Below are 13,430 nucleotides of genomic sequence, written 5' to 3'. Positions count from 1 at the left end.
CAGGAGTCCACCAAAAGTGGTTTTCCTTTTTCTTCTTGTGATGGCAGCATCTCTTGATGCTCAGTGATGAAGTCTATTAATTTATTGGAGGTTAAAAGTTGTGCTTTCTAATCCATAACTTATTTTCATTTATTAAGTAAAATATATTAGGCTTTCTCCCTCATCATCATCATCATATATTTTTTTAAAAGTTTATTTACTTGAAAGCCAGAGTGACAGAGAGGGAGAGACAAAAAGATCTTCCATCCACTGATTCACTCCCCAAATGGCTACAACAGCCAGGTCTGGGCCAGACTCAAGCCAGGAACCAGGAAGTCCCTCTGGTCTCCCACATGGGTGGCAGGTTCCCAAGTCTGTGGACCATCACCCGCTGCCTTTCCAGGTGCATTAGCAGGAAGTTCTGGGAGACAGTGGTAGCCAGGATTCCAACCAGCATGCTGATACAGGATGTTGGCATCACAAGTGGCAGCTCAACCTGTTGTGCCACAGTGCTGGCCCCATCTTCATATTTTAAAGAAATGCCTCACGCCCCATACCTACAGGTATAGTTCTACAGGATAAATAATTGATTCTTTTCCTTTATCAGTTTTCCAGGTAATCCATTCCGTTTTTCATTACCACCCCAAATGAATCAATTAGTTTTCTTTAAAATGTCATCATGAACTCAGACAACATAGCAAGTCTTAGTAAATTTAAAAAGATTGAAATCATATCATGTATCCTCTCAGACCACATAGAAATAAAAATAGAAATCAACAGTAAGAACAATAGAGCATTTACAAATACATGGTAATTAAACAACATGTTATCGAATGACCAATGAGTCACTGAGGAAATTAAAATGGAAATAAAAAAAACTTTCTTGAAATAAATGAAAAAAATATCAGAATGTATGGGATACAACAATAAAAACAGCAGTATTGAGAGGGAACTTTATAACATCAAGAGCTTACAGTAGAAAAATAGAAGGCTCTCAAATAAATGATCTAGCAACACATCTAAGGTACTTAGGAAAACAAGGAAAAACCAAACTGAGAGTTATCAGGAGGCGAGAAATAATAAGGATCAGAGCAAAACCAAATGACATTGAAACAAAAGATACAAAAGATCAACAAAACAAAAAACTGGTTTTTTGAAAATGTAAATAGACAAACCTCTAGCCAGACTAACAGAGGAAAAAAGAGAGAAAATTCAAATAAGTAAAATTAGTGATGAAAAAGGAGACCTTACAACTGATACCAATGAAACACAAAGGATCATAAGAAACCACCATGAAAAACTATATTCCAACAAATTGGAAAACCTTGAAGAAATAGATAAATTCCTGAGTACATATAACCAACAAAGATTAAAGGAAAAAGATACAGAAAATCTTAACAGACCCATAACAAGTGACGAGATTGAAGTAGTAATTAAAAATCTCCCATCAAGGAAAAGTCCAAGACCTGATGCCTTTAGTGCTTAATTCTATAAAATATTTAAAGAGGAACTAACTCTAATACTTTTCAAACTATTCCAAAATATTGCACAGGATAAAACTTTGTCAAACTCTTTTAAAAAAAAAAATGTCATCATGAACTCAAAAATTTAGGCATACCTGATGAGTTTCAGTCAATTGCAATTATTATCCTTTGAGATTCAAATAGTCCCACTGTTCACAGTGGCAGCATCTTCATTTGTCTCCTGAGTTCTTGGGACATGAACCTAAGTAACCTTTGATAACTTCCCCAGTTAACGGGTGTGACCAGGTTCCAGCACTATCTTAATACATTTCCAGTTCCAAGCTTGAAATCAGTCATTTCCTACAGAAGCCCTAGGTTCTTTTAGTGAGAAAAAATATATCAAGACCACAACCTGGGTGCTTAGGGGTGCTTATTGCTACTGGTGGGTCATTCTTCCCAGGCCTTTTCAGTGCACAGTGATAGGAATATGTTTGCATGTATTTACATATATAATTTCTAAAATATCCAGTGAGTTCATACTGAAGCTTCAAATTCAAAATCAGAATATTATTCTTAGCCTCTTTTGTATCATCTTTTCTACACAAACTTCTAATTGTCAAGGATGATAGGATTGACAAAATTACTCATTTATCTTTCATTACACATATAACAGTTTCAGATTATCAATTCTAATATGACCATAATTAATATATTTATAGTTATTGAGGGAAGTTACAATTGCTTTGGAGTCTTTTTAGTAAAGATTTAGTTATTTATTTATTTATTATTTGTTTATTTGAAAAGCAGACTGACAAAGAGACAGAAAAAGAGATCTTCCATCCACTAGTTCACTCTCAAAATGCCTGTGATAGCTGGGACTGGACCAGGGTGAAGCCAGGAACCCAGAACTCCATCAGAATCTCCCACATGGGTGACAGGGACCCAAGTACCTAGCCATCATGTGCTTCCTTTGTAGCTACATTAGCAGGGAGCTGGCTTGGAAGTTGTGTAGCCAGGACTTGAGCCTACAGGCCGAAATGGGATGGTGGTGTCCCATGTGGCAATTTAACCTGCCATACCACAACTCCCACCCCTAAAATTGCTTTTTGCATATGCTTTTCCCATTTCTCCACCATTTTTTAGAAAGCTATTATTTACTAAATATGAATTTCATAGGTACAGCTTTTGGAATATAGTGGTTCTTCCCCCCATACCCGCCCTCCCACCTCCACTCCCGTCCACCCTCCTGCTCCCTCTCCCATCCCATTCTTCATTAAAATTCATTTTTAATTATCTTTATCTACAGAAGATCAACTCTATATTAAGTAAAGATTTCAACAGTTTGCACCTACACAGACACACAAAGTATAAAGTACTGTTTGAAGACTAGTTTTACTGTTAACTCTCATAGTACAACACATTAAGGACAGAGGTCCTACATGGGGAACAAGTGCACAGTGACTCTTGTTGTTGATTTAACAATTGACACTCTTATTTATGATGTTAGTGATCACCCAAGGCTTTTGTCATGAGCTGTCAAGGCTGTGGAAACATTTTGAGTCCACAAACTCTGACATTATTTAGACAGGGCCATAGTCAAAGTGGAAGTTCTCTCCTTCCTTCAGAGAAAGGAGCCTCCTTCTTTGATGGCCGATTCTTTCCACCAGGATCTCACTGACAGAGATCTTTCATGCAGGCCATTTTTTGGAACAATATCTTGGCTTTCCATGCCTGAAATGCTCTCATGGGCTTTTTAGCCAGATCCAAATGTCTTAAGGGCTGATTCTGAGGCCAGAGTGCTGTTTAGGGCATTTGTCATTCTATGAGTCTGCTGTGTGGTCTGCTTCCCATGTTGGATCAATCTCTCCCTTTTGATTCTATCTATTGTTATTAGCAGACACTTGTTCTTATTTATATGATCCACTTGACACTTATTCTTATCTTTATAATTAGTTATGCACTTAAAATGATCACTTTAACATATAATATGGCACTAATACCTGCCAACTTAATGGGATTTGGAGTCCCATGGCAAGTATAGCTTTACCCTTAGAGGTAAGTCTGTGGGAACGTGTGCCAATCTGTATATCTCCTCCCTCTCTTATTCCCACTCTTATTTTTTACAGGGATAAGTTTTCAATGGGATTTAAACATTTAAGAATAATTGTGTGTTAAATAAAGAGTTCAATCAGTGAAATTAAGTAGAAAAAGAAAATAGTAAAAAGAATAAAATAATAAGCTGTTCCTTCACAGGACAAGGGCTGACCAAGCCATTGCTTCACATAGTGTCAATTTCACTTCTACAGGTTTCCTTTTAGGTTCTCAGTTGTCACAGATCAGGGAGAACATATGATATTTGTCCCTTTGGGACTGGCTTATTTCACTAAGTATGATGTTTTCCAGATTCCTCCATTTTGTTGCAAATGACTAGTTTTCTTTTTCTTTTTTTACTGCTGTCTCCACCATTTTCAATCTGTATTCTAGGAGCATCAGGCCATTGCATCTGATATGCAATCCCTTTTCACCCTCCTGTAACCTTAGTTTCAGAGCAACTAGTGATTAGTGTTCCTGGTCAGCCCTTACGTGGCTGTCTTTCTAGTTGAGCCCTTGCTCATTCTTCAGGAAGTCCTCCTGGGAACAATATTTCTGGGTTCTTGCATGTGGATTATAGGCTATCCGTGCCTTTTCTAAATCCTTGGCACAGAATTTCTTTCCCTGGGCATCTTATATACATTATTAAAAAGACTAGTGATCATTTGATTTTCTTTTTCCTATGTTACTTGCTGTTTTGATTTGAAATTCAAAGGATTTTTTCCTATAAATTTTAGTCATGTAACTAGAATATCAGAGTACTTCAAAAATTTACGAAAATGGAATTAGAAGATCAGCCTACTTTGGTGCAAAATAATTTTGAAATCCACATACATAAAGCCTCTTCAAACAACTGATGAGAAATGTGTATTATGAAAAAAGTATGCATGGATTTCAAAATGTTTTGTACCGAACTGATTATCTTTTAATATCCTTTTCCCATGGACTTTTTGAAGCCACCTCACATGCCTTGGTGTTAGTATATTGAGGTTCTCAGGCATGCAGTGTGAATCTCTCATATGTGATTTCAAATTCTAATTTTCTAATTTCAGGAAAGTTTCATATTTGCTAAGTTTCCCTGATTTGGTTTTCTTATTACAGGATTTCAATTACCTGTGTTTTGAATCTTCTTTATCAGTCTTTAATCCTTTACCTATCTCTGATACTTTTTCATCTCTTCATTTTTTTATCTTAAAATTGTGCCTCTTTTTCATTTTCTCTTTTTCTCAAGACATCATCTGTTGCTTCCATGGGTTCTTGTGTTCATTCCGGGTTGGACTTCATCTCTGCAATAACTTCCTGATCCCTGCTGTTCTTTCATGTCATCACTTTATTAATGTCTCTTGGGCATTTCTTAAGCAATATGTTACATCTTAATCCTTTTTTCTCTCTTGGCATGACTTTCTGACACGCTTTTACCATCTGTAGGGGTGTTTCTCTGTTTCTTATTCTTTTTCTCTTATAATAACTTTGTATGGGAGTTGACCTAGATACGTTGCTCACTCTTATATAAAATTCATTTTCAAAAACTCTTAGAAAGAGGTGCTTCAGGGTAGCTTTTCTGAATGCACGGAGCTCCTTCTTCTGTTGTTTTTGTGTAGTGTTAAGGAAACGGAAGCTTGTTTTCTAAGATTTTCCTGACTGTGCTTTCCCTGTCACTTTTATCCGGTCTTTCTTCTACTTGATTTCTCCTCAAACCTGGCAGTTTCTCCTCTGGTGGCACTGTCCTGGAGTTTGTAGGGAAGAGCTCACTCTGATCCCTTAGTCCTTCTGACTCTGTACTCACTCACCTGCCACTGCACAGTTTCACCTGCTGTTATCAGACTGACCCAGCAGGCTTTCTAGTCATACCTGGCAGCTCACTGGGGAGTCTCCTCAGATTTCTCCAGCATCCACTGCCTCCCTCTGCTTTCTCCAGTGCAGAAACTGTGTACTGTGGGTCTCCTGGTTCTGAGTGGTTTGTCCTCAGCTGATTGGACGCTGGGGTTCACAGAGACACATAGTCCCCAGCTTTGGCCCAACCCTACCCTGGCCAATTATAGGCATTTGAGGAGTGAACCAGTGGATGGGACCCTCTCTTGCTCCTTCTTGCTCTCTCTTCCTGCGTGTGTGTATGTGTGTGCACATGTTTCTATGCCTCAAAAATAAATAAAAATAATTTTAAATTTTTTAAGAGAAGAAGAAGGCAGTTTGGGATTTATTTTCAAATAATGCTTTTTTTTTTTTACAGGCAGAGTGGATAGTGAGAGAGAGAGAGAGAGAGAGAGAGAGAAAGGTCTTTCTTTTTGCTGTTGGTTCACCCCACAATGGCCGCTGTGGCCGGCGCACAGCACCGGTCCGAAGCCAGGAGCCAGGTGCTTCTCCTGGTCTCCCATGCGGGTGCAGGGCCCAAGGACTTGGGCCATCCTCCACTGCCTTCCCGGGCCACAGCAGAGAGCTGGACAGGAAGAGGAGCGACCGGGACAGATTCCAGCACCCTGACTGGGACTAGAACCCGGGGTACCAGCGCCACAGGCGGAGGATTAGCCTATTGAGTCACGGCGCCGGCCCTAAATAATGTTTTACCTCCATATGGACATAAAACACTCATGTCAGGGTCATGACATTTGGCAGACATAAAGACAGGGTGGGCATTATTTTTCAATTGTATGAACGTGGAAAGTAGTTCCCATAATTATATGGGGTGACAAAGATAGATTGTCTCCCAGCTAAAGGTTTTTCCTAGAAAATATAATAGGCCTGACCCATAATGCATACTTGAACCAAGTAACACCTCCACCGGGCAAACCAGGAAGATGGGAGACAGGAAGAGGTAAAATTTCACACAGTAAAATTTCTAATGAATCCTTTCACCTCCAAAGCCAAACAAATGCAAGCATCATGGCCTTCACAGATAAAGCACAGAAGCAACATTCTTGAGAATAATCTCTGTGAATCATCATGCCCTGGCCTGTGCCTAGAAAGACCATTTTTTCAGATTGTGCCAAGCCTTCCTGACCTTCAGCTTCCACCACTGCTTTTGCCTCCAGCTCTCATTAGGAAACACCTTGGAAGAATCTCAGACTTGTTAATGGAAAAATGATTAATTGGATCTTTTCTCACCTGGGGTTGGCAGAATCATGTGCCCTGAGAGTCCTGCTAGAACTTCACCTTCTTGGGTCACCTATGTAGAAATCTTATCTTCATGGAATGTGAGTTTAAAACTCATGTAGACTTAAAAGGAGGGAAGCACGTCTCCTCGCATTCTGTTGCTTCTGAGTATCTATGTGTATTCTAGAATATGTAGCCATAAAGCTAGCTGTGTGGTCAACAGAGGTCTCCCTGTGCTTCGAGGTGCTCATCGGTGGCTAATACATAGGGATGAGCATCCAGAACAGCAATTAAGATGTTTCTGAGGACAGAAATATGCATCGCGTAGCAGAGTGTTTAGGTTCAAATCCCATTCCTTCCACTTCTGACCCTGCTGATGTGCACCTGGGAGGCTGTAGATGATGCATCAAATATTTTGGTCCCTGACACACATGCTGGAGGCCCAGATTAAGTCTCACACTCCTGGGTTTGGTCTGGCCAGGCCTGACTGTTGGAGACCTTTGCAGAGTGAACCAGCAGATAAAAGGTCTCCCTCTCTCTCTCTTGGTCTCTCTCTCTCGGTCTCTCTCTCTCTCTCTCTTCTCTCTCGATCTCTCTCTGTAAAAACAAATAAATAATTGAAAAACAGTTAATGCACAATACCAGCTATACCTGACATACATAAAGGACAAAATAAAATGTCCTATGGATGTTGAATAGATACTACAAATAACGTAGGTTTCAGAGTAAACGATTTCAACCTCAGCTGAACTACTTTCTGTGTCTGATCAAAAGCTCCATAAGCTTCCACATCCCTGCCCACAGAATGGGAATTAAGGTAACCAACCTCTCAAAAGTTTCTTCTAAGATATGGGCGCTAAAAATACTGATTTCATGAAAGTAGAGAGAAATACAGTGGTTTCTGTAGGCTAGAAAGGGTAAGATGGAAGGCGAATAGAGGGAGATTGGATAAGGGGTAGCAAAATAAAATTCCATGGGCGAAATATATTCTAGTATACTTACAACAATTTACTATATATTTTATAAAGAACGAGAAGAGAAGAGTTTGAAGATTCCCAACATGAGAAATGATAAATGTTGAAGGAGATATAAATGTTAATTATTCTGATTTGATCATTACACCTTGTATATATGGATCAAAATTTCCCACTGTACCACACAAATATGTGCCATTTGTAAAGTAAAGTTTAAAAAACTTCACTGAGAAACTCAAAATGAAGATTCTTATGGTAAATGAAGCAATGGTACGCATGAGGTGATTTACAAATCATAAAGTTCTGGGTTTAATTCATGCATACGGCTCTGTACACCTAGTGGGTGACAACTGCTCAGCCTTCTTCACTCCTTGGAATAGCCAGGTTTTCTGTTTTCCTTGGCTGCTCCACTATACTTTCCTGGTCACAGGCAGGTTTGAACAGAATAACTTGTCCTCTAGGTAGGTTACTATCAATATGCTATTGCCAGTGTTTTTATCGCCGGCATCAATAAAATTCAGGTTCTCATCTCCTCGTGGCTGCCTGGGGATATCAGATCCTTTCTGAAGACTTTCCATCTTTGCTGTGTGCCCTTCTGTGTTGATGGTGGAATTTACCAATCAGAAGGCCATTCCATGCCCCACGTCTGCCATTGTTCCAACAGAATTCTCAAGCTAACACTCACAGAATGCATTTGAGGAAGTTGACTGTTCATATGGCCCTTGTCAAAGTGTAAGAAAACCCTGTGCACATTCACTTTGGCTTGAGCAAAACAGAATTCTAAGAAACACACACATGGGGGCCAGTGCTGTTGTGCAGTGGGTTAAAGCCCCAGCCCTTGGAGCCAGCATCACATATGGACACCACTTTGAGCCCCAGCTGCTCCATTTCTGATCCAGTTCCCTGACAGTGCCCCTGGGAAATCACTGGATGATGGCCCAAGTCCTTGAGACCCCGTACTCACATGGGAGACCCAAAAGAAGCTCCTGGCTCCTGGCCCAGCCCTGGTTGTTGTGGCCATTTGGGGAGTGAACCAGAGAATGAAAGACTTCTCTCTCCCTGTGTCTACCTCTCTCTGTAACTCTGTCTTTGAAATAAATATAAATATAAATAAATAATATAAATATAAATAAATATAATAAAAATAAAAACAACACACACACACACCTCTCTCATCTCAATAGAAAAAAGATGACTTTTCTCTGCCTCTCAGCCAGCACTGCAAGTTTTTCAAACTCCCTAATGCTTGTTTTTAAATTGCTCTGCTCTGGGCTAAACTAGTTCTATATTAGTGATATTTTAAATTTGCTTCCAAGCGCCTTGCTCTTTCACTGAAGTCTTTATTCTCTAATTTAAGTGAAATTCTCTAGACCCACATGGTGATTTAGATAAAAGGACCAAATCCCATTCCTACATTTTTCCAATGAGGAAACTGAGCTCCAGAGAGGGGAAGTAACTTCCTGGAGGTCAGAAGCCAGCAGGCTGACACTGGAATTTGAGTCTGTGCATCTGTTTCTTGATCATCTTCATAAGAACAGCCTTAAAAAGGACCATCCTGGGGGAGTGGTTTGCTTTTTAATAGTCGTATTGTGGTCCAAACAACATACCATATAGTTCACCCACTTAAAGCGTAAAATTCAGTGGCTTTTAGTATACTTTTTAGTTCTGCATCTATCAGCACCATCAATTCTAGGACATTTTCCATACCTCTTAGCTGCTACTTCCTAGCCCTAAGCAACCACTGATACACTTTCTGTCTCTGTGAACTTGCCTTTCTGGATATTTCATAGAAGTTGAGTCCCACAATATGTGATCTTTGGCAAATGGTTTCTTTCAGTGTTTACAGGCTTGTTCATGTTGTAATGTGGATCAGAATTTCATTATTTTTGGGGGCTAAATAATATTTGACTATTTAGATATATCACATTTTATTTGCCAATTTATTAGTTGGTAGACAATAGCACTTCTTGGCTATTGTGAAAAATATTTGTGTAGAAGTTTTTGTGGACAAATGTTCTGCTTCTCTTGGGTATGTATCTAGGGGTAAAATTGCTGGCTCATAGAGTAACTCTGTTTTTAATAATTTGAGGAACTGCCAGATTGTTTACCAAAATAGCTACATAATTTTATGCACCCACCAGCAGTGTATGAGGGTTCCAATTTCACCACATCTTCATCAACACTTGCTGTTTTCTGTCTTTTTTTTTAAATCAGAATACATCCTAGTGAGTGTTAGTTTATAGCACATTTTGATTTTGACATTTATTTTGATAGCTAACATGTTGAGGTTATTTTCATGTGTCTATTGGACATTTGCACATCTTTTTGGAAAAATACCTACTCAGATCCTTGGCACATTTTAAAGTGGTCTATTTGTCTTTCTATTACTGAGTTATAACAGTTCTTTACATATTATAATAGTCTGTGCATTTAACCAACATATGATTTGCAAAAACTTTTGACCATTCTGCAGGTTACCTTTGTACTTTCTTAATAATATCCTTAAAGTACAAGTTTTTTTTTATTTTCATGAAGTTTAATTGGTCCATTTTTAGTTGTGACTTTATTGTCATGTCTAAAAACCTTTGCCTAACTCAATGTCATAAAGTTTGGCACCATCATTTTCTTCTAAGAATTTCATATTTTATCTCTTACATTTAAGTATTTCACCCATTTTGAGTTAATTTTATATTTATTTACTTACTTATTTAAATAAGTAAATGTGTGTGTGTGGAGAAAGAGAGAGGGAGAAGAGGAAGATCCTCTACCTGCTGATTCATTCTTCAAACGCCTACAATAGCCACTGTTAGTTTTGCATTTGAGTGGCAGGAGTTCAGTCACTTGAAACATCACTGCCACCTCTCATGGTCTACATTAACAAGAAGCTAGAGACAGGAGCAGAGCCAGGTATGTAACATAGGTCTCCAATATGTAATACAGGTGTCTCAACCAGAGTTTTAGCCACCAGGACAAACACCCACTCCCTTGAATTAATTTTTCTATATGGAGAGTAGCAGGGGTCTAAATTCATTCTTTTTAATGTGGTTATCCAATTGCCCCAACACCATTTATTAAATTCATCATACTAAAAAATCAACTGACAGTAAATATTAGTGTTTTGTTCTGCATGTGTCTATCTTTGTGGTAATGCCACACTATCTTGATTATGGTAGCTTTGTAGAAAGTTTTGAAATCAAGAAGTGTGAATCATTCAATTTTATTATTTTCATGATTGTTTAAGCTCTTTGAATTTTCCTATAAATGTAAGGATCAGCTGATTACTTTCTACAAAGAAGTTAGCTAGGATATTGACAGAAACTGCAATGAATCTGTAGATCAATTTTGGCAGTATTTCCATGTCAATGACTTTAAGTCTGTGAATCCATGAGTACAGGATGTGTTTCCATTTGTGTAGAACTCTTTTTCCTAACAGTTTTTATAGCTTTAAAGGATTTGTTTACAATTTTCTTGTTAAATTTATTCCTAAGTATTCAATACTTTTTGATGCTATCATATATTGAATTGTTTTCTTAATTTTATTTTTTGGCTTGCTCATTTCTGATGAATAAAAATACAATTGATTTTGAATATCCATCTTGCATCTGATAACCTTGCTGATGATTCCTTAGGATTCTCTACATGGGAAATTATGTCATCTGTGAGGGCTGGCCAGTGGGCTAAGCTGCTCCTTATAAAGCCGGAAGTGTACATTAAGTGCTGGTTCCAGCTCCAGCTGTTCTGCTTCTGGGAATAGCAGCAAGATATGACCCAAATAGTGGGGACCCTGCCACCCATGTGGTAGACCCAGATGGAATTCCTGGCCCCAGGAATTTTGACAGGCCCAAATCTGTCTGCTGTGGCCAACTGGGAGAGAACCAACAGAGGGAAGATCTCTTACTGTGTGTGTGTGTGTGTATGTGCACGCGCGCGCCACCCTCTTTATCACTCATCCTTTCAAACAAGTAAATTCTTTAAAAAAGAAAAAAATCACATCATCTGAAAATCTAAGAATGTTATTTACAATCTACATGCCTTTTATTTCCGGCTAGACTCTCCCATATAATGTTGAATAGAAGTAGAGGGCAGACACTTTTGTCTTTTCATGATCTTAGAGGGGAAATATTCAGTCTTTCTTAATGAAGTATCACATTAGCTTAAGGATTTTGGTAGATAACCCTTAGGTTAAAGAAGGTCTCCTTGTCCTAGATTTTTGTTTTTGATGTGGGGGATTTTTCCCCTATCTTGAAGGGGTGCTATAGTTTGGCAAATGTTGTATGCATCTATTGGGTGATCATGGGTTTTTTTCCCTTTTCATATGGATGTGGTAAATTACACTAATTGATTTTCAAATGTAGAACAGCCTTGAATCCCTGGGCTAAGTCACACTTGATCAAGTGCATAACTATTTTTGTCATGTTACTAGATTTGATTTGCTAACATTTTGTTGTAGATCTTTATAGCTATATTCATAGGCGATTTTGGCATGAAGATTTATTTTCAAAATTTTTATTTTATTTTTTATTGAGAGAGAGAGAGAGAGAGAGAGAGAGAGAGAGAGAGAGAATCTTCCATCTGCCAGTTCATTCCCCAAAACAGGGACCCAAGCACTTGAATAATCACCTGCTGTTTCCCAGAGTGCACATCAGCAAGAACCTGGAATCTGAAGCAATGGCAAGACTTGAACCCAGGCACTCTGATATGAGAAGTGGGTGTTTCAAGTGGTATCTTAACTGCTGTGTCAAACTTCGACTCCTATATGTTTCAGTTTTCTCAATAGGGTTACACTATTAGCACAGAATAAATTAAGAAATGGTGCCTCTCCTTCTATTGTTTTAAACAAGTTTTTAAAGAATTGGTATTCATTCTTCTTTAAACATTTGATAGAATTCATCAGTGAAGCCATCTGGTCCTGGGTTTTTCTTCGTGAGAAGTATTTGATTACTGATTTGATCTCTTTACTTGTTATATGTCTGTCCAGATTGCCTATTTATTCTTGAGTCAGTTTCAGTATTTTGTGTCATTCTAGGGATCATACCATTTCATCTGAGTTGTCTAATTGTTGCCAAGCAGCTGTTCATTGTATTCCCTTGTAATTCATGTTGTTTATGCAAGGTCAGAATTAATGTCAAGATAGAGTTTCAATTGCCTACGTTGAGTACAATGTGTTTGAAGTTGTGTTTTCTTGCAAAAAAAAAAAAAGAGTCATATATCTATTTTAGTATAATGATATTAAACATTATTTATTAAGTAAGATTGAAATACCAGGGAGAATTCTGCCTATTCATCCCATTCTCCCACTTTCTAAGCAAGGCCTACGTCCCCTAGCATGAAAGTTCTTTTAGTCAGCAACTCATCTGTCCCTAACTGCTCTGTAATCCTAAGTAGAATTATTACCAGGGTTCTACAACAGACAAACTAAATAAACAGGACCAGAGTTGGCAGGTCTCATTGTGTAGATGGATCAGTCCACAAACATTTCCTGCATTCTCAAAAGGGGAGAAGGACATTATTTCGTTCATGGGCTTAGACGTATGCTTTGTCTATCCGTATTCTCTGATGTAAGTGGCAACAAAGGGACAACTATAACAGTTGGTCTTCTTTTAACCCAGAGATAACAAGTTAGTTAGAAAATAGTAACTAGCCCAAGTGAAATGGTTCCCCCAAATGGGCACCATTTCTATCAGAGCTACATTTCAGGTTATTTACTTTAATGCAATACTATTTCTTTCAACTTCAACAGATGAGATCTCAGTCAGCATTCAGATATTCCCTGCTGTTAGAAAATGAAAAAAAGAGGGGGCAGGCATTTGGTGTAGCAATTAAAGCACCATTT

General features: G+C 38.4%; 1 protein-coding gene across 1 annotated transcript in view; it reads left to right on the top strand.

Annotated features, from left to right (window-relative positions):
• Window positions 1–13,430, top strand: part of AOAH (acyloxyacyl hydrolase) — a 208,211-nt gene that overhangs the window by 41,575 nt on the left and 153,206 nt on the right. The gene's annotated exons all lie outside the window — the stretch shown is intronic.

Source organism: Lepus europaeus, chromosome 20, assembly GCF_033115175.1.
Source record: "Lepus europaeus isolate LE1 chromosome 20, mLepTim1.pri, whole genome shotgun sequence".
Lineage (NCBI taxonomy): Eukaryota > Metazoa > Chordata > Mammalia > Lagomorpha > Leporidae > Lepus > Lepus europaeus.
The sequence above is the reverse complement of the archived record's forward strand: the minus strand, read 5'-3'. Positions and strand labels throughout refer to the sequence as shown.